This window comes from Sus scrofa, chromosome 10, assembly GCF_054392235.1.
Source record: "Sus scrofa isolate SSC_HxYL_T2T_F1_AM1 chromosome 10, Sscrofa_HxYL_maternal_Yorkshire_Landrace_v2.0, whole genome shotgun sequence".
Lineage (NCBI taxonomy): Eukaryota > Metazoa > Chordata > Mammalia > Artiodactyla > Suidae > Sus > Sus scrofa.
Genome location: NC_139392.1, coordinates 53491717 through 53519615, shown reverse-complemented (window position 1 = coordinate 53519615; position 27899 = coordinate 53491717). Strand labels below are relative to the sequence as shown.

The window sequence follows — 27899 nt, the reverse complement described above, 5'->3', positions numbered from 1 at the left end:
TGACTCATATGGAAATAATTCCAGGAATTGGTATCAAGTGAAGAAAGTAAGTTACAGAATAATATATCCCATATAATTCCACTCATGTGAAAAGAGACATAAAACAAATGAATGTATTTTCATACATACATGCGAAGAAGACTAGAAGGTTCTACAGTCAATTGATATCTTCCGTAGAGGATACATAAAGTTGGGGGAAGGTTGCAATGCTTGGACTGTTAAATTTTCTTATGAGGATATATTCATGAATCATTTGTGTAATTCAAGAAATAAAGGAAAAGAAAGAAAAAGGTCATCGGATTTCCAAGTTAAACAGACTAATTTGAGTTCTAGCTACATGACCTTGGGTTTTGTTTTTTTGTTTTTTGTTTTTTGTTTTTTTTTTAAACAATATTGGGTCTTTGCAGTTCCAGCTTTTAATAAATGTAGATGATGAAACTAACTTCACAGGTTTGTTATAAAAGGAAGTGAGGCCTATACATGGGAAGTAGTTACATGATATGTCAGCTCACAGCACATCCTTGATCATCAGTGGCTGCTATATCTTAAGTCTCAGTCTGAGTAAGAATGGAACTTATTGTTGGGTTCTGGAGAGCTTTAATCTTCTCTCTCTCTTCATTATGACAGTCAAGGTCTGCCTCCTGCCCTCGGACTCATCATAAACACCTGACCTCTCATATAGTCACCTAACAGTGAAGGTAGCATCTCTGTTGGCCACAGTTAAATAAAAATATGTGTGAAGAGACTCAGGAGAAGCGCCACCTGAAAACTGGGTTGCCTACCTCAAAGTTTCTCCTGGTGTGATGTGCAGATACCTTGATTTGAACCATCTGGGTTCTTATTACCATGCAGAGTCCACTGAGTCAAAACCTCAGGTAGTGGAGCTCTAGAATCTGCTTTTTTAACAGAAGCACCACCTTTCTCACTGCACTGTGACCCAAGCACCTGACCACAGCCCAAACACTATGTATCTAAACACTATGTATATGTATCTCCTATGCAATGGAGAGAAAACTGAGACAAGAAGAAAAGCCCAGGTCTCCCCATCACCTCCACACCTTTGCTATAGCCATTCTTTCCTCTGTTACAAAATCTGCTATAACAGCATCCTGTGTAGCTAGATCACTTGAGGAGATGAACTAGAATAATTTCAGAGTGGAAAAATCCATGGACTTGGAATCAGACATGCTTAGGTTCAACCAGCATCTCTGTTGCTCAGTGGAAGAAGTCTCTTACTGTTACTCAGATTCAGTTTCTAAATTATTATTTTTTTTTTAATTTTTTTTTGCCATTTCTTGGGCCACTCCTGTGGCATATGGAGGTTCCCAGGCTAGGGGTTGAATCGGAGCTGTAGCTGCCAGCCTACGCCAGAGCCACAGCAACGCGGGATCGGCGCCAAGTCTGTGACCTACACCACAGCTCATGGCCACGCCGGATCCTTAACCCACTGAGCAAGGGCAGGGATCGAACCCGCAACCTCATGGTTCCTAGTTGGATTTGTTAACCACTGTGCCACGATGGGAACTCCCTAAATTATCTTTGAAATAGAGAAAATAACACCTCTCAATGTTAGGAGGACTGAAAGAAACCATGTATGTAAATCACCTGGCTAGAGACCTGGCTCACAGTAGGTGCTAAATAAATGTTAATTCCCATTGTTGAGTGCCAGGCTGATGCAATTTCTCTGAGAGGCCAGCTGGCTAGAAGCGACCCCTATTAAGAAAGAGAGAGGTCTTTGCTGCATTATTTCATAATTCTCTCTACAAGCAACCATTAACTTGTACCAAAATTAAGTATTTTCAATCTTGCCAAATTAGAGACATGATTCTCCACATTCTCTCCCCAAAATTCAGGGTTCCTAGGAAGGCAGGTATTATATCACTGTGGCCATGGCTTCAGGGTGCAAAGTAGTATTTTTCATGCAGTCCTCTCCATAAAAAACTCCCCCTGGCTCTTGCCCCTGCCTCCCATCGTGATGTCTGCTCTCTTTGTTTCAGGGCAGAGGAACCTGTCAGGAGGAACCATAGATCTAGAACTCTACTGCTTAGGCCCATGAAAAAGGTCAGGGATTCCTGGGAAGGCAAAAATTCCCACCCAGTGAAAGGCAAAACATTATTCTTCTCTGCACTTATTATTTCTGTTCATACTTTTAAGTCTTCATAATCAATAGATCTTATATTCTTAAACTGGTTGTTCGCTGGCAGTTTGAAACAATTAAGTGTTTGGGTCTGTTTTCTCTATAGACTGTTTCCTCTCTTCCTACCAATTTCTACTCCCTGCAGTTTCCCATTCTCTCATTTTATGAAGTCCAGCTCACATTCCCCTCCTAATAATCCTTCCCCGTATGACCTGTTGGCCCTCATCTCTTGTCTTAAAGCCTAATTCATCTTAATCCCATTCTCATTTCACTCTGGATTCTCAAAAATTGTGATATGATATGACACTATAATTTCTAAAAATAGTATTACAAATAAAAAGTTATGAATGATATTTAAAATCATATTCAAAGAGAATTTTGTTGTTGTTGTTTTAACCACAGCCTCAGCATGCCTTAGTTTGTGGGCCAGGGATCGAATCTGTACCACAGAGCAACCTAAGCCACAGCAGTGGCAACACCGGACCCATAACCGACTGAACCAACCAGGGAACTCCAACAATTTCTTTTAACTTAAAATTTGGTATATGTAATATTTTCACACCGGCATATTGGGCATTCTGGTATGCTATTAACTCAAATCCTCTGAAAACCAATTAAACGTAACAACTGCTCTCACTTAAAATATGGAACAAAGTCATTCCCATTCCATTTGCACTTCTGCATCCATAGCCAAAACAAATTACTGGAGACAGATTTCTGTCACTTTTCCTTCAAAATCCTGCTTTCGATGCATTTTTTTTTTTTTTTTGTCTTTTTAAAATGTATATGTCCCATGGCAGTCTAAATGAAATGATCTACACTAAAAACTTAACTGGCCTGGTATTTTTAGAGCCATTTTTACTATGAAATAAACACTCAGAAATCTGGAGAATTGCAGTGGTTAAGTTTGTAAGCGAAAAGGAAGGCTGCTCATTCATAGAACCACCCAACACCCACTGTTTACATAGCCTACTCCATGAGCAGGATGCTGACATGACACAATTCACAGAATTTCCAAACACAGCTCCAATCATAACAAAGTCTGCAGTTTTTACTTTTGCTTACAGAACCTCTTGCTTCCTCACTCGTTAGTTCCGGAGGGTGGGGAAGGGGGAGGCAGGGTTGGTTTTCCAGAAACCAAAATCAAAAGCCTTTAGAAAATAAGCCTGAACTAAATAACTATGAATGACTCAAACAATGGCATTAGAACACCAACAATCATGTAATATAGGAAGACTATAGGTAGACAGACTGAGAAATGAATATTTTACTAAATATATTTACTATAAGCAGGTCATGTGTTCGATAAATACTTACCAAGCTTAAATAATCACCCTCTCAAGGCTCTGCTTCCCCCGCACCCCCATCTTTCTAAAGAACCACGGTCCTTGCCTTGCAAAACCCCGACCCTCGTGACTCCAATTCTGCACTTTCTCTTCACCAGCGCCCACACAGCAAACCGCTAAGAACATCAGACACCTCAGGTGACAGCTTTGACGCTGATTTCATGACCACAATCCTTGACAGGCTCAGCGCCGCTTCCCGACTCTCCTATGCTTCCCCAGTCAGGCTGCTTGGCCACTTGCCGAGCAATTATTTCACATCTTCTCTCATCACACCACCTCCTCTTTCCTGCTGAGGGCCTTGCCTCACAAGGCCGAAAAAAAAAAAAAAAAAAACAGCGATGAGCAAGAACCTCTTCATCTCCTCACCCAACAGGCGACAAAGCCATATCCACACGCACACTCCTGCTGTCTGTCTTCCCTCCTGTTCGGAAGGGAGAGGTTATTACCCTGCTCCTACAAGGTGGAGTTGGCCACACAGTCTCTGACTCCCTCGACTCCTTTCTCGGCCAGGACTCTCTACACTGTGAGCCCCATTTCCTCTGGCATTAGTACTGGAGGGCTCACGTCAGCTTGCAAACCTGCTCTGAGATCTCCCAACTTAAAAGCATTTTCCTCGATGCAACGTGGCCCTCCTTCTAATCACTGCCCATTTCTGGGCTCTCCGTGTAACAAAGTTTCCTGAGAAAGATGTCTGAACTCGCCTTTTCTACTTCTCAGCTCACATTTCTTCTTCAGTCTTCTCTCATCTGGCTTCTCTCCCGACCAAGTCACAGATCGGAACTCCATGGCGCAAACAATGGATCTGCCTCTGCCCCATCCTTGCTCGCCTCCTCAGCGGTATCCTAGTGTTGACACTTCTCCCGGGACCGCCACCTCTCACACCTCCAGCTCACACAGAGACCACACGTCCTGGCACAGCGTAGCAAGCACACACCTGTGGGGACACACATGGTTCCCCAGCTTCTGCCTGCCTGAAACACTTTTGTCTTAGCTGGTGGTAGACCACACGATACCTGTTTCTCTCCTCATCCTGTCCAATTTGCAGGTACTTTCTCCTCAATCTGATTTTTAAACATGGGAGTCCTCAGGGCTCAGGGATCTCTCCAGGAGATCTTATAGAGTTCCATGAGCTAGACAGCCTTTACTGCCAAGGTTTTCTGCCATAAAGAGTTTCAGTCCGTTTTTGATGTCTGACTGCTGACAGCTTTCAAGCCCTACTGCTCCCCTTCCCTCTTCTGCCCCATATCTAGGCAAGCTGATGAAGAAGCTGATAAGATGGCCTGGGTGCCTTCCTATGGCACTGAGTCAAGTTCAAACCTTACGAGGCCCTGCTCACACACATACTCTTGCCCTCAGCCTCATCTTCTAACTACCATAAAAGCCAAGCCAGTTTCCTTTTGTGCTCTCTGAAGCCATTTTTGGAACAGTTGGGAAACTAGCCCTGCTCTCCCTAGAAAGCCCCATTATGTGAGAGACAAACCTCAAACCCTTTTGGTATGGGGATGGTGCCCTCCTGGTTTGGGTGTAAGACTGTATCAGAACCAAATTAGGGGGGTGGGGTAGGAGGTCCATCCTCTCCTGTAGGGTGACTGCAACACAGTCCACTAGCTCCAACCCTGCCCCCCACTCTGTGCTAAATTCATACATGTAATTGACTTCTTTAATATCTTTGAATGTGTCATAGATATTTTGAATTTTACAATCCAAGATTCTAATTTCAACCTTCCCCAAATCATTTTTTCATCTTTGTTACTGAGAAGATGTCACCATCTGCAGGGGTGCCAAAGTCAAAATTTTACATGTTGTCTTTGCCTCACCCCTTTATACTCTTTCCCTCACCCTCCATATCCAATCCACCAACAAACACATCCTGTGGATGGCACATCAAATGCACCCTGCACCCGCATCCTTCCCTCCAGTGCTATCACTTCCACTCTGATCCCAGCCACTGCTCTCTCTCATCTAGATGCTGTCACAGATTCCTACCGAGTTCTCCTCTTTTTATTCTTCCCTCTTCCCTTCAGGTCCACTTTCCACATGGTAGCAAGAGGAAGGAACATCAAGATGGAGCTCTCTCAATGGCAAAAAAAAAAAAAAAAAGTGTATGGTGAGGAATTTTGTGAGTTTTGAATGCAGTAATACTTTTTTTTCCTTTTTTCTTTTTAGGGCCGCACTGGTGGCATGCGGAGGTTCCCAGGCTAGGGGTCTGATCGGAGCTACAGCTGCCAGCCTACACAACAGCCACAGCAACATGGGATCTGAGCCGAGTCTGTGACCTACACCACAGCTCACGGCAACGCTGGATCCTTAATCCACTGAGCGAGGCCAGGGATCGAACCCGCAACCTCATGGTTCCAAGACGGATCTGTTTCCACTGAGCCACGATGGGAACTCTTGAATGCAGTAATACTTTTGATGAATTGGTTTCCTATTCAAGAATGGAAATCCAGGGAACAATGGAATGAGCACCTACATGTGAAAATCTGAAGCTCAGTTACCACTGATGGTGAAGCTAGACCCAGCCTCACAAATGCTATCAGTTCCTGGAACTAATAACAGGAGGGGCAGAGAAGACCCAGAACATCTCCAGGAGCTATTACATGGCTCAGACTATTGATCTGGCAGCAATAAACTTCACTTACTCCCAGACTCCAGGACAAGTAAATCTGTTTGCTCTCTAGTTCCTGCCATAGAGACTTTCATTTGAAACTCGACACCCTAGTGACAGGAAACCCAGCAGTGAGACAGAAACTGAAGAGGAAGTTCAAAGACCGAGGTCCTAGTTCCCCAACTTAGCCAGCTTTCTGAATGTTTAACTTTTATTTACAACGTGAAGATATGGTATTTTTCACTGCACAACTATGTATAAACAAACTATAGAACACCACCCAAATGTAAGTTGTTAATATAACCTCCTGTGACATGCCCTTTAAACAAAAAAATACTTTTAATCAGACTGTTTTTTTTTAATTACCAAAAATTATAGGAGCAACAGATAGAGTAAAAATCATTATAGATGTTTAAGAGCTATAAAGCTATACTCATAAGGTAAAGATTCTTGCATCTTGCTGTAATCACAGAATTCTATTTCTAGCTTGTTTTTCCCCAGTTATCAGTCTTTGCCTACACAGTTTCATTTCCTACATCAATCCTGGCCTCTCATTCAAAAGTTACATGTGAGAATGGGGAACAGAGAGAATTTCAGGAAACAACCATAAATACACTGTTAAAATTGATGGAAAACCAAGATTCTCTTGTGGGAGAGCTGCTTTACTGTAACAACTTTACTATAAGGTTCTATATTTGAAATAAGTTAGAGGTTATTTATTGAGCACCACTCTGCACTCCACTTGGGAGAATGTGACAGTCAACAAGACGGTTCAGGTTGCTGCACTCAGGGACTCTTTACTTTAGCAAAGTAAGGAGAAGGAAGGGATGAATAAAGAGGCAAACAGCATAATGACAATGATAATGTGGTAGAGGAAATAATCAGAATGCTGTGACTGGGAAAAAAGTGGGGGAAGAAAGAATGGATTTACCTTAGATAAATAAGGGAAGACAACTCTAAAGACTGAGCATGGGACCAAGAGCTTGTGGGAGTAACAGCATTCCAGGCCAAGCAATCAGTAAGTTCAGATGAAATGCAAGAAAGAAAGTACCGCTGGAGTCCCCGTCATGGCTCAGCAAAAACGAATCTGATCAGCATCCATGAGGATGCAGGTTTGAACCCTGGCCTTGCTCTGTGGGTTAAGGATCTGGTGTTGCTGGGAGCTGTGGTGTTGGTTGCAGACACAGCTTGGATCTGGTGTTGCTGTGGCTGTGGTGTGGGCTGGCAGCTGTAGCTCTGACCCAACCCCTAGCCTGGGAACCTCCATATGCAGCAGATGCAGTCCTAAAAAGAAAAAAGAAAAAAAGTACTGTTGAGGAAACCCCAAGAAGACCAGTGTATCTGGGCAGTGGTGAGCAGTGGGAAGAGTGGTATCAGGTAAGGGTGGAACAGGGATAAAACAGGGTCCCAAACAAGTAGTGTCTTATAGACTCTGGTAACAGGAACTGTGGATGTTATTTCCAGTGCTACATAATGAAACCGTGTTTAGTAGGAATGTAAAGTAACATGATTTGAAATTTGTGAAGGTATTAAGTTTGGGCTTTATTTTGCAGCAAGGAACAATGAAAATGTTTCTCAGTGGCATGAGCTATGCTTCATAAAGATTAGGTTGGCAATACTGTGCAACAGACTGGAAGAAGAGGAAGATATTGGAGGTTGAGAGACGAATAGCCAGCCATTATATAAAGTCAAAATGCAATAAGAGCTAGAATTGCAACGATTGCAAAGAAATGCAAAAGAAGGATGAGAGGGAGATATACTACATGGGTGGAACGGATAGGATTTGGTTCAACTGGAGCAAAAGAGCAGTCAGAATTGCAAGGGAGTTTTCAACCTAGAGACTACATAATGCTGCCATAAGGAAGATATACAAAGTATAAAAGTATAGGTCTGATAGAGGGGAGAGAATGCATTCAGTTTGGGCCATGATTATCACTTTCTTCTCGGTCTGCAGTTACCAACCTGCTACCTCACTGCGTTATTCTGGTCCAGCATTTCAATATTTCTCATGCAAACATTGGGCACTAGTGTCATTACGGATCCCAAGCCAGACACCAAAAACATACAGAAAAACGTGGAGGCTGTTTTCTTTTTAATTCTATTAGTGATTCTGACGTGTAGCTAGGGCCATATCTTACTAGCCCATGCGGAGTACAAAAACAGGATAGATTTCTTCTATTCTTTGATGGAGGATTATTTTGGCCAATTTCCTTCTGCCTGAAAACTTTTAGTATTTTCTTTAGTGTGATATGCAGGTGAAAAATTCTCCCACTTTTTGTGTATCTTAAAATGTCTCCTTCTTTAAAGAATGACAGTCTTCCCCAATCACCCACCCCACTCCTGGCATTTGAAGATAACAATTACACTGTCTTCTGGTTTTAGTACTTCTATTAGAAGTCAATAGTCTAATTATCAGTGCTGGTACTAGAGTAATGCAGGTAAGGTACTTGCCTTGGATGCAAAACTGTCTCCACTGTCACATTCCCACCAGAAATGTGAGTGATCCAGTCTCTGCCCATCCTCCCCAGCATTCAGAGCTGTAATTTTTATGTGAGCCACTGGATAAGTGTGTAGTAATATCTCACTGTCGTTTCATTTTTTTTGCATTCCCTGATGGCTAGTGAGATTGAACATTTTTTCAAGTGTTTATCTGTCATCTGTACATCTTTTTCAGTGAAATGTCTGCTCATGTCTTTTGCTCCTTTGCCAATTAGATTGTTTGTGTTTTTACTGTTGAGTTTTGAATACAGTCTGGATCTGAGTCTCTCATCAGATAGGTGGTTTGCAAAAATTTTCTTCCTGTCTGTAGCAATTTTTTTTTTAAATCTTCTTCACATGGACCTCTACAGAACAAAAGTTTTTAATTCTGATGAGGCCAAATGATCATTTTTTTTCCTTCTTTCATAGTACATATGTATTATGTTTTTGGTATCAATCTAAGAACTCCTTGTCTAGCTCTAGGTTATAAAGATAGTCTATCTTTCCCCCAAAGTTTATAGTTTTTATATTTTATATTTAAATCCCTGATCCATTTCAGTTAAATTTTGTATCAGCTGTGAGGCTCAGATGACTGTCCAACTGCTTTGGCATCATGTGTTGAAAATCCTCTATTGACTTGCTTCTGTACCTTTGTCAAAACCAGTTGAGCACGTTTATGTGGGTCTATTTTTAGGGTCTCTGTTCTGATCCATTTGTTTATGTGTTTATGCCTCTGCCAATATCATTTGATCTAATCTTACAGCAAGTCTTAATATTGAATAGAGTGATTCTTCCCTCTTTATTCTTTTTTGTACAGATCATCATAAGTATTCTAGGGTCTGTGCCTTTCTATATAAATTTTAGAATAAGTCTGCCTTTGTCTACAAAAAAACCTTGCTGGGATTTTAATAGAAAATACATTAAATTTACAGATCAATTTGAGGAGAATGGACATTTTTACTATGTTGAATCTTTCAACACACACTATATATCTCTCTACTTATTTAGGGTTTTAAAATTTTATGATTTTAAAATTTTATTTCATCAGTATTTTCTAATTTTTAGGGTACAGATCTGTTTTGTACATAAAATATATTTCATTTTCTTAGGAGTGACTGAGTGTTTTAAATTTTAGTTTCAACAATGTCATTGTTAATATATGGAAATGTAGTTGGTTTTTGTGTATAGATCTTCTACTTGGTGACTGCTAAACTCATCATTTCCAAGAGACATAATTTTGTTTGGTAGATTCCTTGCAGTTTTCTACATAGACAATTATATCATCTGCAAATAGGGCAGTTTATTTCTTCCTTTTAAATATGGAACCTTTTAATTCTTCTTCTTGCCGTATTTAACTGTGGCTAGAATCCAGTGCTATGAAGGCACTCATCTTTGTCCTATTTCTGATCGTAGGAGAAAGCATTCAGTCTTTCACCACAAAATATGATGTTACTAGCTTCAGGTATCTGTAGATGCTCTTTATCAAGTTAAGGTAATTCCTCTCTATTCCTAACTAACTCACTGACAGATTTTTTTCATGAACAAATGTTAGAGTTTATCAAATGCTTTTTGCTACACCAATTGGTATGACAATATGATTTTTCTGCTTCTCTGTGTTAATATGGTAGATCACACTGATAGATTTAGTACAGTTATTTTGAAGTCTGAGTTTTATAATAATGCCAGGATCTGGAGCCCTGATGTGTTAGTTTTGTAGTCTGTTGTTTCTATTGATTCTGTTCTGCTGTGTTGATTCTTCATGTGCCTGGTTATTTTTGTTTTGTGCCAAATACCTCATTTGCAAAACCTCTGATAGAAATAATTTGGATCACCAAGATGATTCCAGTTTCTTCCAAAGAGGATTCTGTTCTATCTGAGGCACTGGCAATCTAGCATCACCTTAATATCAGATGAGCAAACGAGAAGATCTGAAGCTAAGCTGCACTCCTTGTGAGGGTCTGCTTACTTCAGTTCACACTTACTCTTAAGGTACATTCTTCCGGGCATTATAAAATATCTGTTCTAAGAAACTGGCATTGAGTCTGCAAGTACTATACTACTTACTGTGTCCTTAAATCAATCTGTTCCACACACTGCACTCAGATCACACTTTCAAAGTCCCCCCCACCCCTTAATATTCCTTCCGTGTCCTTCTGCTTAGATACAAACAAGCCCTCCCCCAGTCAACTTCTGTAGCCCTACCTTGTACTCCACTGCCCTCACTGCTTTCTTCAGCTCCTCAAACTCACCATGTTACCTCTCACTATATGCTGCCTATTTCCTGTATCCCCTGCTCTCTGCTCTTCGCTTACTAAATAAAACTGTAATCCCTCTTTAGGGGTCAGCTTCAGCCAAGACCACTTCATATCCGTTTGCCGTGATGTTACTGCCCCATCCTTCTCCCAAGCATGACTCTGTGGTCCAAGTGAGCAATGACGGCAGTGTGCCCCTTGGAAAGTATGCTTCACAGAGCAAGGTCTGGGTCAGTTTGAGCATCAATGTATGTTCAGCACAACACAAGTAGGGCCTGGTACACACAGGCATTCCATCTGGGGCAAGATGGAGTGGAAGAGCAGAGAGAAAAACACCATTAGAGGCGCCTGGTTTCCATTCCAAGAAAGAGCATTTATAGCAATGACTTCCTCCCAGGATTTGGAAAGCTGCATATTCACCTTGGTACAATGACTCTCTTGTTTAGATGAGACTCTTCCAAACTGCACTTCCCCCTCAAAGTTTTACATTATTAAGATCCTTCTATACAAGAAAGAGGACACATATTAAGTAAAAATTTTCACAGTTCATATGAGCCTTCTGAACTTCTTAGTAAAACAGTGGTCTTATTTCTAGGATGATTTATACTAGTTGGCATCTATCTGCTTCACATAGTGAACCTACTGATAATAATAGATAGTTAACATCTATAAATGTTTTCTCTTTTGTTCTTTTGGTGTAAATCTAAAGAATAAAACCTCTCATTTCTAAATTTTCATTGTTAGATCTTTAAGATTACAGAAAATGTGACCCAGCACACACACACAAACATAAATAAATGAGCTGTCAAGTCATGAAATAACATGGAGGAATCCTAAATGCATATTACCGAGTGGAAGAAGCCATTCTAAAAAGGCTGTATGTAGGATTCCAACTATATGATAGTCTGGAAAAGGTAAAACTATGGATAAAATAAAAAGATGACAAGCTACTGGGGAGCAAGGTGGTAGAGAGATTAATTGCTAGAGCACAGAGGATCCTTTTTTTTTTTTTTTTTAAATCTTTTTCTAGGGCCACACCCGTGGCATATGGAGGTTCCCAGGCTAGGGGTCTAATTGGAGCTGTAGCTGCCAGCCTTCACCACAGCCACAGCAATGCAGGATCTGAGCCGTGTCTGCAACCTACAATCACAGCTCACGGCAACACCGGATCTTTAACCCACTGAGCAAGGCCAGGGATTGAACCCGCAACCTCATGATTCCTAGTTGGATTCGTTAACCACTGAGCCAGGATGGGAACTCCGAGGATCTTTAGAGCAGTGAATGCTCTGTGTAATACCATAATAATGAATATATGTCATCATATATTTGTCCCAGGCCTACTGAATACACAACACTAAGGGTAAACCCTAAAGTAAATTATGAACTTTGGGTAGTTACGATAGGACAATGTAAGTGCATCCCCTTAGTAAGAAACGGACCATTCTGGCAAGTGATATTGATAATGGGGGAGACTATACATGTGTGGGAAAAGGGAGTATATTGGAAATCGGTGCCTTTCTCTCGGTTTTCGTTGCAAGCCTAAAACTACCATAAAAAATTAAGTCTGTAAAACAGTATGTACGTAACTCGATTTTTTTTTTTTTTTTTTTTTTTTTTTGGTGTTTTGTCTTTTTAGGGCTGCACCCGAGGCATATGGAAGTTCCCAAGCTAGGGGTTGAACTGTCACTGTAGCTGCCAGCCTACACCACAGCCACAGCAACTTGGGATCAAAGCCGCGTCTGCGACCTACACCACAGCTCGCACCCACATCGGATTCCTTAATCCACCGAGTGAGGCCAGGGATGGAACCTTCGTCCTCATGAATACTAGTCAGGTTCGTTAACCACTGAGCGATGACGGGTACTCCCTAACTTGATTTAGATAAGCTTCAACGTTTTTCTCACCCACCATTCAACAAAGTCTAAACTGGACTTTTTCTGGTTCTGTCCAACTTTTATTTAAATACTTCCTGTGCCAATTAATTTTCAATTTGTCTCATTTACTCTTTGCCCAAATGCTCTTTTTTTCAATAATTTTAACCGTTCAAATATGCAAAGATTTTTTCACTGGTGTAAAACAAATAAAAGCAAATTTGCCCAATGTTGAAAAAAAAAAGATTACAGAAAATGCAAATAGAAGCTATTACGGATACTAGTGAATATTTGGAGTTTGAAAACTGATGCAGGAGTTCCTGCTGCGGCTCAGTGGAAATGAATCTGACTAGCATCCATGAGGACATGGGTTCAATCCCTGGCCTTGCTCAATGGGTTAAAGATCCGGCATTGCTGAGGCTGTGGTGTAGGTTGCAGACGAGGCTTGGATCTGGCTTTGCTGTGGCTGTGGCGTGGCCAGGGGCTACAGCTCCGATTGGACCCCTCGCCTGGGAACCTTTCCTTGGCCCTAAGGAAAAAAAAAAGAAAGAAAGAAAGAAAAGAAAAAAAAATTGATGCAAATGAACCACTATTGGGAGCTAATGCAGGTAGCAGTTAGGAATCCTGAATCCTAGAGCAAAACTGCTGGTGTTGTTTTTAGTGCTCACCAGTTCTGGCTTTGCAGCCTTAGGAAAGCTACTTAATCTCTCTGTACCTTAGTTTCTCCTCTACAAAATAGGGAAGTTGTTGAGGGGATTAAATGAGATAAGACATTATCTCAAAGTGTATGGCTCTTTGTATCTGGTCAATAAATGTGCACTGTAAACAATACCAGTCATACCAGTCCATCATCCATCACTGTGTAAATACAAAAGAAGCCAGGGTGGCTGTTCCACTTTCATAGAAGAGCAGCAAGATGTTCAGTGAAGTATCTTCATTTGCCAAATGGGGGGTTTCAGGCAAATTTCTTATAGGTCTCATCTCATCTATGACATGGAGATAATTACACCTGCCCTCTGATAATCAGGTATTTTTTTGGTGAGAATTACGTGAGATAACACGCATTTGCTTTTAAATCTACTAGACAATCAAATCTAATATATTAATGTAGTTCTATTCTCCTTAGAAATTCACTATTCCTTGCATAACTGACACGTATAATAAGATGACATAAATGGCAGATTGTTTTCTGCTTAAAAATATAGCAAACTAAGGAGTAAAAGGTACCTATTTTAACTTAATGATGTTTATTTAAACTAAGAATAATCATGAGCATAGTCAAATGTTCTTTTAGATGCAGACTATCAAAATATCCTCTCTAGAATAAGTCACTAGAGATTACACTAACCTGTAAACAGAAGTATCTCTCCCAACAAGAAAACAAATCCACACAATGCAGTATGGTACTAGCCCCACCATAAAAATACAATTAACAAAAGACAGATCATCTTTGAAAGCTTTTAACAATGTAATAGTAAGCATTTTAGAATCATTTGATTTGCTTCTTTTTAAGCAATAGGCAAATGTTAATTCTGCTAAAGCATTTTAAAAAACAAATCAAGAGGGAAAAGGCCTACACACAACATACCCAACCACACACACACACACACACACACACACACACACCCTTTGCACTGCTAGTCTCTCATCAATTCCAGCTCAGTTAACCTCTGTGAAACTAGTACAGGAAAAACAAACTATGCTGCTACTGTGGCTAAGACCACACAACTTTTTAATGGAATTGATCCAAGATTTGAAGTTCCATTTGAAAGTCACTAACAAAACCCTTGGAAATGTTAAAGAAAAAAAAAAAAAAAGCCAAAGACTGAAGTCCTGGCAAGTCCTCTGAAGCCTATGCTATCCGCACTCGTGAAAAGTAATCACAGGTCCAGTTCAGTCCTCTCCTTCCCCCTGCATTTTCATCAAAGCAACCCACTAACAAAATTGCTATTTCTTTTTTCAGTGAAGAAAAAAAAAAAAAAAGGATGAAGGAATGCAGACAGATTCTGCATAAATGAAATGTGGAAAAAACCCATTTATGCCACCACATAACAAACACTACAATAGTTCTTAACTAATCCACAATGAAATCTGTTGGTTTAGCACCTAGTGATTTAAATTTGTTCCTTTGTGCATAAGAAACACCACACTCTCATACCAGCCAAGACACAGAAGGCCACCTACTTTGATAGGAGTACATCCATTTTAAAGCGATAGATAATTGCAGGTTTAAAAGGTTTCCAAGTTTAAAAAGATTTCCAGAACCGAAGTCCTTTAATATACTCCAAACCTCAGATTAGGTTATTGCATTACTTTCTATAATAAAATACACACCTACATTTTGCTTACTTAAAGAAAGCATTTGCAGCTGTACCCATGTAATACAGAAGGCAGATGGTTCTTGACTACTCTAATCTTAGAAGAAAACTGAAAAAGTCAAGTAGGTAAGTTTGCGAGAACTCAACAAACAGCATAATAAGTTCATTATCATGCAAAAAGCCTACAGTACGGAATACATAGAAGTGCTGTATTAATAAGCTTAGAGGAGGAAAACTTCCTCCCCATCCGTGAGACCAGAGATAAAAGGGGAGATTTCAGAGGTGTTTCTGGCTGCGAGGAGGACTGGGAAACTCCCCCAGCAGAGGGGGAAAGGACGGCGTATAAAGGTAGAGAGTACTATCTAGAGAAAAAACAAGCCAGCAGAGGTCAAAAGTTAGCCACCTTCCTACACAGACTAGTGAATCAACCCATCTTTAAGTTGCCAAGGAATACTTTCTGTTTCTGGAGATACTTAGAAGTTAAGCAGTCACTTGTTCTAGAGATTAACTCTAAAGAGTGGCGAAGGAACTGGATCAGATCTTACCTGACTCCATTTCCAATACAGAAGTTTTGCTACACTGGGTAGTAGTTAGTTCCTTCCAAGTCAGAAGTAACCACATTTTAAGAGATTAGTTACAAAGCAAGATAAGCTAAAAAATAGAAGATTTAAGGTAAATTAGAGGCAAATGAAAATGAAAACATGACAATCTAAAACCAATGGGATGCAGCAAAAGCAGTTCTAAGAGGGAATTTTACAGCTATATAAGCTCACTTCAGGTAATTAGAAAAATCTCAAATAAACAACCTAACCTTATACCTAAAGAGACCAGAGAAAGAAGAACAACAAAATCCATAGTTAGTAGAAAGAAAGAAATCATAAAGATCAGAGCAGAAATGAGTGAAATAGAGGTAACCCCCCCCCCCATAAAACAGGGAAAAAACCAAACCCCAGAAAAGATCAATGAAACTAAAAGCTGGTTCTTTGAAAAGATAAACAAAACTGATAAACCTTTAGCCAGATACATCAAGAAAAAAAGGGAGAGGACTCAAATCAATAAAATCAGAAATGAAAAAAGGGTAATTCACAAAGAATCATAAGAGACTACTATAAAAACTGTATGCCAATAAAATTGATAACCTAGAAAAGATGGACAAAGTCTTAGAAAGGTACAATCTCCCAAGACTGAACCAGGAAAAAATAGAAAATAGGAACCAGACCAATTACCAGTACTGAAACTGAATCAGTAATTTAAAAGTTCCTGACAAGAGTCCAGGACCAGACGACTTCAAGGGGAATTCTACCAAACATTTAGAGATAAGTTAACACCTATCCTCAAACTACTGCAAAAAAATTTCAGAGGTAGAGACACTTCTAAACTCATTCTATCCAACATCTCCCTGATACCAAAACCAGACAAAGATACCACAAAAAAAGAAAACCACAGGCCCATATCACTGGTGAACACAGATGCAAAAATCCTCAACAAGATAATAGCAAACTGAATCCAACAATACTTTAAAAGGATCACATACACCATGATCAAATGGGATTAATCCCAGGTTTGCAAGGATTTTTCCATATCCACAAATCAATCAATGTGAACATCACATTAACAAATTAAAACATAAAAACCAAGTGATCATCTCAATAGATGCAGAAAAAGCTTTTGATAAAATTCAACATCATTTTATGATGAAAATTCTCCAGACAGGAGGCATTCAGGGAACATACCTCCACATAATAAAGGCCATAAGTGATACACTCACAGGTAACATCATACCAAAAGTGAAAAGCTGAAAGCATTTCATTAAGGTCAGGAACAAGAAAAGGATACTCACTCTTAACACTTTTATTCAACACAGTTCTGGAAGACTTAGCCATGGCAATTAGTGAAGAAAAAGAAATAAAGGGAATCCATATTGGAAAAAAAAAGAAGAAAAACTGTCACTATTTGCAGATAATTTGACACTATATATAGATAATCCTAAAGACACCACCAGAAAACTACTAAAACACATCAATGAATTTGGTAAAGCTGCAGGATAGAATATTAATATATAGAAATCTATTGCATTTCTATACACCAACAATGAACTATCAGAAAGAGAAATTAAGGAATCCCACTTACCATCACATCAAAAAGAAGACTATGCTTAGGGTAAACCTACCTAAGGAGGCAAAAGAGCTAAACTATAAGATACAGATGAAAGAAAATGAAGATGACCCAAACAGATAGAAAGATATACTGTGTTCATGGATTGGAAGAATCAATGTTGTTAACATGACCATACTACCTAAGGCAATCTACAGAGTCACTTCAATCCCTAACAAAACACCAATGGCATTTTTCATAGAACTAGAACAAAAAATTTTAAAATTTGTATGGAAACACAAAAGACCCTGAATAGCCAAAGCAATCCTGGGAAAGAAAAATGGAGCTGAAGGAATAAAGCTCCTGGACTTGAGACTAGACTACAAAGCTACAGTTATTAAAACAGTATGGTATTGGCACAAAAAGGGACACATGGATCAATGGAACAGGATAGAAAGCTCCCACAATTATGGTCAATTAATCTATGACAAAGAAGGCAAGAATATACAATGGAGAGAATGGTTCCAGAAAGCTACATGTAAAAAAATGAAATTAGAACATTCTCTAATACCATTTAGAAAAATAAACTGAACTGGATTAAAGTTTATTTATTTAAAAATAAAAAAGTTTCTTTAAATAAAGTTTATTTATTTAAAAATAAACTGTATTAAAGACCTACAAGAAAGATACTATAAAATTCCCAGAGGAAAACATGGCAGAATATTCTCTGACATAAACTGCAGCAATATTTTTTTATCTGCCTTCTAAAGTAAAGGAAATAAAAGCAAAAATGAACAAATATGACCTAATTAAATTTCAAAGCTTTTGCACAGCAAAGGAAACCTTCAACAAAATGAAAAGGCAACCAACTGAATGGGAGAAAATATTTGTAAATGATATAACAGAGAAGGGCTTAATAATGAACGTACATAAACAGTTCATAAACTTAACATCAAAAAAAATCTGAGTAAAAGATCAGCAGGAGAAATGAATACACATTTTTCCAAAGAGGAAATGCAGATGGCCAATAGGCACATGAAAAGGTGCTCAACATCACTAATATCAGGAAAATGTAAATCAAAACCACAATGAGTTATTGCCTCACGCCTGTCAGAATGGCTATTATCAAAAAGAATACAAAGAACAAATGTTGGTGAGGAAATGGAGAAAAGGGAACCCTTGTGCACTGTTGGTGGGAATGTAAATTGGTGCAGCCACTGTGGAAAAGAGTATGAAGTTTTCTCAAAAAACTAAAAATAGAACTACCATATGACCCAGCAATTCTATGCCTTGGACATACCTGAAAAAAACAAACACTAATCGGAAAAGATACACGCAACGCAAAAGTTCACAGCAGCACTACCTACAACTGCCAAGATATGGAAACAACCTAAGTGTCCATCAACAGATGAACAGATAAAGAAGATGTGGTATATGTGAATGAACAGATAAAGAAGATATATATATGAATGAAATTTTGCCATTTGCAGCAACATGGATGGAATTGAAGGGCATTATGCTAAGTGAAGTAAGTCAGACAGAAAAAGAAGATAGTGTAGGTTATCATGTATATGTGAATCTAAAAATAAACAAACTGGAGATTATGATAAAAAAATAAACAGATTAGAGAAGAAATCTATTAAAGAGAACAAAACAGTAGGTACCAGTGGGGAAATGGAAGGAGGGAGCAGGGGAGATAGGGGTAGGGGAGCAAGAGGTACAACTACTAGGTATAAAATAAGCTGCAAAGATATACTGTAAAACAGAGAATATAACCAGTATTTTATAATAACAATAAATGGAGTACAACCTTTAAAAATTGTGAATTACTATATTATATACCTGTAACATATAATATTGTATAGCAACTATAATTCAATTTTTAAAAAAGATTTAAGGTAAAAATAAAGGCAAAATTAACGGTTATTTTGCCAGTTACTTTTCTTATTCATTCCTAAACTAGAAATCAACTCAAAAACAAAAAATATTAGGTAACTGATGCAAATGTGGTTAGAAACAGCCCAAGTACACATAAGAACAAGGTATTCCATGCTTATTAAAATTTCTATGCATTCTATGATTGCCATGGAGCCACATATGAAAGATGGCAAACTACAATGTTTGTTAAAAGTCATGTATTAAGGGAGTTCCTGTTGTGGCTCAGTGGTGAATGAACCCTACTAGCAACCATGAGTATGTGGGTTCAATCCCTGGCCTTGCTCAGTGGGTTAAGGATCCGGCATTGCTATGAGCTGTGGTGTAGATCACAGACGTGGCTTGGATCTGGCGTTGCTGTGGCTCTGGCGTAGGCAGGCGGCTACAATTCCAATTCAACACCTAGCCTGGGAACCTCCATATGACACAGGTGTGGCCTTGAAAAGACAAAAGACAAAAAAAAAGTCATGTATTAAAATGCACATGGGTACAGATTATGTCAAACTATGAAGAATATCAGTTAAATTAGTAAAAGGGATCATAACTATGTAACCTATGGCTCCTTCTTAAATTCACACGAGGACATTAGCAGCCCTGCTTGATAGATACTTCATTTATAAAAAGACACGTCCTGAAAATGTAAAGGAGACAGTTAGTTAAAACCTCATGCCTATGGTCTAATTTTATACATTTTTATAGGCTCACTTGGATCGGATTCTCAGGGAAGCCAATGGAAGACTGATTTGAGAACCACAGCGAGAGTCTCAATATCTATAATAGCAGTTCTTAAATTTTCTGGTCTTAGGACCCCCAAATAAAATTTTTATAGTTTTTATATATCAATATTTACTATATAGTTTTTATATATCGATATGTACTATATTAGTAATTAAATCTCAGAAAATTTTATATTATCTACTAATTCATTAGAGACAATAATAAACCCTTTACATGTTAATAGAAATATTATTTATTAAAAGAAAAGTGTATTTTCCAAATTAAAAAAACTTCTGAGCTGCAGTGGCATGGTTTTATATTTCTTTTGCAAATCTCTTTAACGTCTGGCTTAATAGAAGACAACTGTGTTCTCATGTCTGCTGCTGCATTTAATCTGTTGGTATATGTCAATTTGGTTCAATTTATAAAGAAAATCCAACATCACAAAGATATATAGTTGTACAAGGAAGGACATGGCAGTCTTCCTAGGGTCTTAGAGACCCTGAACTACACTTTTGAGAGCTGCTCATCAATGACACTAAAACAAAATGTTGAACATTTTCCCTTAAGGTGGAGTGAGGGGAATGCAAGACTGTAACCAACACCAGGAACATATAAACACAACACTGGTATATACTAATACGTTCTTTACAGACCAAAGGGCAGGAAAGAAAATTAATTTCAAGAATCGTAATCTAAATTCATATAATATACTTGTGCTTTAATTTCATTCAAGAAACCAAAAAAATATATATACAGAACATTCAGTCTTCCAGTCTTCCTATTACTTTTCTTTCTCATACTGCTAGGCAGCTTTTTTATGAAAGAAGTTCAAGGGGTTACATCTATATAACCTATGAATCTCTGTCATGAGGACATCAGTATAATTAGTTACTGGGAATGGGGGAAATTTCTGCAGACAGGTCTGTGAAGGGAAACCTGCTGAACCTCCACTGGGCCTTATGCGTGAGGAGCCACAGCATGAGACTGAAATGAGACATCAAAGACTTTAAGGCACATATTCTGTGAAGGAGGGTTTACCTTGGTGTCTAAAGACAAATTCTGAGACCTATCAGGAAGCTCAGGAAAAGGAGACACTCAGTCATAAGTGTACATTAACCAGTACTATTAAAACTAAAAATGTCAACATCTCTGCTTTTGATATCATTACTAAACTCCAAATGTCAATTTCTAAAACCAAAACCAACCTGCCTTACCCCTACTCTATTTAAAATTAAATGTAATCCTTCAATTTATAGATGAAAGACACTTCCAAAAGAAAGTTAAATTCAGCATCCTTAACTTGTCCCAGTTGCACCCAGACTCTCAAGTTCCAATCCCCGCTGCCAGAGGGTCCCACATCAAACATCTGATGGCTCCCCATAAACAGACTGTAATGTACCATAGAACAAAGAGTGCCCAAAATAGCTTCAAAATACCAAAGAGGATTAGCCAGCAATTTTTTTCCTTAAATTAAGCCGTTGTGATCTAAAGCTTGGCAAGTAGCATTAGAAAAGAATTAGATTAGCTTTATCATAAACGAAAATGACTGAAGTATTTTTTAAATGCTTTCATGAACAACAATAAAATTCTCCAAAAATCTATGGAGTGCACTGTTTTTTGTTTTGTTTTATTTCGTTTTGTTTTTGACAGGTATGGCTTTAAAAGGAACATATTTCTTCTAAAATGTATAATCACTCTTGCTTTCTCTTTAAGCTAGTTATGACAATGTCATTATAAATTACAATTGCAGCCAACTCATTTAGAATCAGTTTATGGGTAAGAAGTACAGTATAATATGACTATACTAGAGATGATATTTTACGATGTACAAGTCTGCAGATTTATTTTCTTCTTTTTGACACACCTTCTTTATATTAACTATGTATGCTAATAAAAAATAATCAACTACAATGTCATGTTTTATTAGAAAACTGATGACTAGAAACAGTCTGTCTATAATTTTACAGATTAAAATTATAGGGAACAGCCTGCCTATAATTTTAAGCAATAAGACAGTATGCCTCTAAGGAAATCATTAAGGGCAAGAGGAGGTAAGGGTATACATTTGTAACATTTATGCTCTTTCATTAACATATCTATAATTTTCAAAGTCTTTTAAAAATCACCCTCTCAGAGAGAAAAGAGTAAAGTTTCAGATAATTCATTACCATTTGTACACATTTATTACTTAAAGTAATTCCTTCCCAGAGAAACTGACCAAGGAGCTTTAACAAATGCCATTAATCCTCATGAACAGACAAAAGCTAGTGACTGCATTTCCATCACTTGCTTCTTTCACCAATATTCATAAACATTAAGGACTAGGACAATAAAAGCTTGTAAAATGAGAAAAACAAACTACTAAGGACATTTTTAAATGAGGAAGAAAAATTTTTCCAAGTGATTGACATTTTCTTTCAGTCAAACAAACATCAAAGGAAACAAGGGACAGCAGTTAAATGCTTTAAAAAAATGAAATAAGAAAATAAATCGATTAGATGCAATTTTCCAGGGCTTACTAGACAAGTGGCTAACCTGTAATGATCACAACATCCTATTGGTCATTTTCAGCTTTTGTGTGCAAACAGAACTTTGAAGTGTTAAACTTATTTTATTTTGTTGCCAAAAAAAAAAAAAAAAAGCTGAACAAAGAACGCAAAAGCATATGCAACAAGGTTTCATCCGATAAAAGCAAACAATCTAAGCAACAAAAATTTAGAGGAGTAGGGTGTAGAAGGAGGAGAGAAAGCAGAAAAGCTGCCTAAAATAAATGAAAATCCTGAAAAGCTGGTGGAATGCTGTTTGCTTGTGCTCTGCTTCCCAATCCCTCTCGCAAGGGGACGGGACTGACTGAAACGTCTGTGGACCATGACCACCCACACTATGGGAAGCACCGTGATTAAAGAGAGGGCTGTGCTCCAGTATCTGCCAGCGCGGTCTGTGCCATGTTGTAATTATTAAATTTGCAGTCTTTTATAATCTGTTGCATGTGTTGTGGCAGGTCCCCTACATGGTCTCACAAGAAAACCACGGAACATGAATAGCAAGTTATTTTTAATGTGCACAAATGGCTAGAAAACTGGATACTTTTAATATTACACTTTCAACTTGCACCAAAATGGTTTAACTTACCATACATCTAACGCTACAATGAAAATAGATATGCCACTCCAAATTCCCTTCAATCCTCTTAAAGAAGATATACAGCCCAAGTTAAACCCCTTAATAAGTGGCTAAGATGAACGTTAAGCATACATCAGGGAACCATTCACCCTTATATCTCTCCAGTGATTAAATACATAGGAAAAGATCAAGGAATACAGTAGCTGTAAAATTTTGCAGGTCCACTTACCTGCAAACTTTGGTTTTCTATAAAACCTTTGTTTTTGCATTCATTCTAATTTTTTCCCCAACAGTAATGTGGCTTTAAAGACATGTTTTTCCAGGAGCATTATCCTAGGAAGGGTGAAAGTGTTAGTTCAGAATACCCAGAACAGGCATTCAGAAGACGATGTAACCTAAATGAATGGCAGTGCTATCAAATCCAGGCTCAACATCTCCCCCTGCCCCTGACCCTACTCTCCCACCCCGCCGGGAGAAGTGTCAGCCTGGCATAGCAGGCCTTCTCTGAAGGAGCCGGGATAATATAAAGTTGGGTTTTTTTAAAAAAGAAAAATCGGTTCCAGCAGAAATTGGCAGGCAGGCCTGGCCCAAAGGCAAATAAGGAAGACCTCCAAACCTCCACCTAAACTTGTCTACTTGAGAGCCCCTGCCTTGGGAGGGGTGCATGAGTGAGCTCACTCAGACAGCTGGCCATGGCTTTTATCACTAAATAGGAAAGAACCCAAAAGAATAAGAGAAAACAAAATAACCAGAAGAATTTTTTTTTTAAAGATCCTTTATAGAAGCATAAAATCAAAACAACCAAAAAATCACAATCTCCTTCTGTAACGCTCCCGCCGAGATGAGCCTTTCATCTGGAGGACAGATGACAGCCTCGTTTTCCTCTTCCCAGTGATCAAAGTCCTTGAAGATTATTTGCATAGGTTAAGCAAGGAATGAGGATCCTTCTTTCCCAAACATACCTCAAAAAGCCATAAAATCCCCAAAACCACAAGACCAGAACCGAGAAAACCAACTTTGAACTGCGCTGGCCTCCAGGAGACAACTTTTCTCATTACTCCAGGCACGCCGGATGACTGCGCTGCTCACGGATGGTGCAGAGAGAAGAAGGAACAATCCCAAACCTCTCCCTCACAACCTTCCTGAGACCCACTGCAACCCAATGCATCATGTATATACTTTACCGGTGGCAAAATGCTACAAAAGATAGAAAATGATGACAAGCTGTGTGAGCCAAGAATTGACCTTACAATCATAAAGGGGTTTATGTTTAGAGGCTTAATTTAACTTCAATTTTACTTTGTTCCAAGGAAGGGGAAAACAAACAAATACATACATCTCAAATATATGTTTGTAAAGTTATATATTCAAGTCAAAGGCCTCATTGTTTGAGAGTTCCTTTTTGATCTCTATTTTAAAATTTTACTAATGCAGATTGGACTATGTTTATAAGTATGACTCGAATGGCTCTAACTTCAGTACTTTGGTCTGGCTCTTTCTTTAAAATTTTTTTTGTTTGCTTTTTAGAGCTGTACCATTGGCATGCGGAGGTTCCCAGGCTAGGGGTCGAATTGGAGCTACAGCTGCAGGCCTTCGCCACAGCCACAGCAATGCAGGATCCGAGCGGCACCTGTGGCCTACACCACAGCTCATGGCAACACTGGATCCTTAACCCACTGAACGAGGTCAGGGATCCAACCTGCAACTTCATGGTTCCTAGTCGGATTCATTTCCACTGCACCATGACGGGAACTCCTGGCCTGGCTCTTCATCTCTATCTTCTAATAAATTTTTTTACAGAGGAGGCAAGGGATTCAGGGATAAGGTGGAGGACAGGAAAGTAGTAAACTCTTTAAATGACTTCTGCTGATCCACAAGCCTTTAAAGAGAAAAGTGATCCATTTATATCCTTTACTACCTCACTGCCATTTTATATGAGGGTCATTTTAGTGTTTTTTTTTTTTAATAAATCTCATACAATTTCAACTTTATAGAGTTTCAATAGCATCAGAGGTTCTGAGACCAGAGCATTATTGTACCTGACCTAGTTAGCTTAAATAAAATGAAATGGGGATTAAAGCCTGTGTAATACATATTTTCAATATCTCATTTATACACATTATACAGAATACACTAAAGTGCATATACATCTAAATTTTAAAGTACCTGATTTAGGGACACATAGATAAAAGATTAAAGTGGATCATGAGACTTTTAGGGTCTTCTTATATTATATACTGACTTCAGTATAAATTATAACAGGAATAACACCTGCAATATTTGCAAATAGTTTACTCTTTTTTAAGTCCTTTTAAAACACACACACACAACTGTTTGTCTAAATCTGGAGGTGTAGAGGCCTAGCAGGTTAAGGATTTGGCATTGTTACAGCTGAGAGCCTCCTTGATCTATGGCCTGGGAAGTTCCCTATGTCCTCGTCGTGGCCAAAAAAAAAAAAAATCTAGAGGTGGGTGGTTGTATTATTATTATTATTAGTTTCATAGATGAGAAAGCTGCTCCAATTGCCTGTGAGACTAGCTTGTGAACACCAAGTTTGTGGTAGGTGTGCAAACATGTGCTATTCCCTGGACATTGTAAATATGTTACTTTACATAGCAAAAGTGAATTAAGGTTGCAGCTGGAATTTAATTTCCTAGGGGAGCCTCTTGTATCCTCATTCAGTGTCATTACATATAATCCCAAACCATTTAGTTCTTATTTATGTGTAAATCAGATCTAAAGTGGCATATTGGAAACAGACATTCTATAGGCAAGAACATTGATATTAGGAATAGTAGCTAATGAGATAGTAAAACTTAAAAAAAAAAAAACCCTGAAATACCAATGGAAGACATATAATAAAATGTCTAATCTGTTGGGAGCAGTCCTCATTTCAATAAATGGCATCTCTGAAAAAAAAGACCACCTTATTGTGGTCTTTTCCACTTAGAGAAGATCTTTTTTTTTTAAACTTCTTGTAAGGTCAGTTTATTATTGATGAACTCTTTAGTTTTTGCCTGTTTAAGAAGCTCTTTCTCTCTGAATTTGCTAATCAACTGACTTTAAAACATGGAGCTTATCCTGGATTATGTACATGGGCTCAATTTCATCATAAGGGTCCTTAAAAGCAGAAATAGGAGGCAGGAGAGGAAGGACCAGAGATGGCAGACTGCGAAGGACCTGCTCTAAAAATGGAGGAAGGCGGCACAAGCCAACAAATGTGGGGTGGCCTTTAGAAGTTGGAAAAGGCAAAGAAATGGATCCTCCCCTAGACTCTGAAGGCACGCAGCTCTGTTGACAGCTAAGTTTAGCCCAGTGAGACCCATTTAAGACTTCTGACTTCTAGAACAGCAAGATAAAAATGTATGGTTTAAGCCACTAAATCTGTGGTAATTTGTGGTAATACACATCTCATCAGAAGCAGGGCCAAGATTCAGACACACAGCTTCAGACTTCATCTCATTTGCCATGTCCCCCATTTTCCACCATCTTTTAAAAGATAAGCCATAATCTTTTACCTCCAAATGTCACTGCATTTAAATTACTTAAATATGGACAAAAGACCCTAATAGGATCATGCCTTACCTATATGGAAACTTAGCTAACAATCTCTACCAACTGGGTGTCATCAAGACATCAAGTCCAAATCTTAGGATATTCCTACAAAAGCCACACCAAGCAATGTAAAAAAAAAGTTATTACAGAAGAAGGAAAGCGATATCAAGTGGAAATACACCTCCATGAAGAAATGAAAGGTACTGACAACAGCAAATACAGGTTTGAATATAAAACTTTCCTTATTTCTCAATTTTGTTAAAAAAATACCATTCAAAGCAAAATTAAAGACAGTGTACGGTGCATTTATAAAAATTTCAGAAGTAAAATGTAAAACAATAAAAGCTGGGAGAGGAGAAGTGGATGTAAACTGCTATAAGGTTCTAATTTTTTTTTCTTTTTAGGATCACACCTGTGGCATATGGAGGTTCTCAGGCTCGGGGTCTCATCAGAGCTGCAGCTGCCAGCCTATGCCACAGTCACAGCAATGCTGGATCTGAGTCACATCTGTGACCTACACCACAGCTCACAGCAACGCCAGATCCTTAACCCACTGAGCAATGCCAGGAACCGAACCTACATCCTCATGGGTACTAGCCAGGCTTGTTACCACTGAGCCACAATGGAACTCCAGTTTCTAATATTATACACATATACACTATACCTTTAAGTAATACAGATATTCTCATTTAAAATATGAATATTACAAATCTTAGAGCTGGGTAGCACAATACAATAGCCACTAGCCACAAGTGGTAAATGAGAACTTGAAACATGACTTGTCTGAATTGTAAATACACGTTACAAACTGCATTACAAAGACTTAATACGGATAAGAATGAAGTATCATTTTTTAATAGTACTACACGTTGAAATAGTATTTTGGTTGTATTCTGTTAAATAAAAATATTTTTATAATTAATTTCACCTCTTTCACTTTATTTTTTTAATGAGGCTACTTAATTAAATTTATATATGGGGCATATAATTATGGCTCACATTATACTTTTATTGGACAGTGCTCTGCTAGAGCAATTTATGATAAAATAAAAAGGCATCGCTATTAAGCTAATAGTGGAGATCAAATCAAATAATAAAAATATTTTTTTAAGTTAGAAATACAGAAAAAAAGAACAAAGAACAAATGAGAAAGACAGACAACTAGAAGCCAGGTGCTAGATAGGGTAGTATTAAAATATGGCCCTCAGTATCATTTGATACCCTTCATATCAAGAAATGGGGTTTATGTCTTTTCCCCTTGATTCTGGGTAGAGGCTTGTGACTGTGCCTGTTTAAGAGAACGCAGTGAAAGGAATACTCTGTGATTTCAGAGGGTAGGTTACAAAGAGTAGGTGGCTTTGACCTGGTTCTCTTGCAGACATTTTCTTGAAATCCAGCCACCACACTGTGAGGAAGCCACGAAGCCCCCTGCAAAAGCTATGTGTAGGTGGGTTCCAGAGAA

General features: G+C 38.5%; 1 protein-coding gene across 29 annotated transcripts in view; it reads right to left on the bottom strand.

Moving 5' to 3' along the window:
* FANCC (FA complementation group C) overlaps positions 1-27899 on the bottom strand; it is a 264288-nt gene that overhangs the window by 102686 nt on the left and 133703 nt on the right. For 4 of the 29 annotated variants that reach the window (XR_014817688.1, XR_014817686.1, XM_084979743.1 and 1 more), the window contains one exon: positions 23112-23215. The exons of 24 other annotated variants lie outside the window; for them this stretch is intronic. The gene's annotated coding sequence lies outside the window, so the exon portion shown is untranslated. Of the gene's footprint in view, positions 1-3454; positions 3710-23111; positions 23216-27899 lie in introns of those variants that run through there. One more of the 29 variants, XM_084979747.1, reaches the window with a different exon arrangement.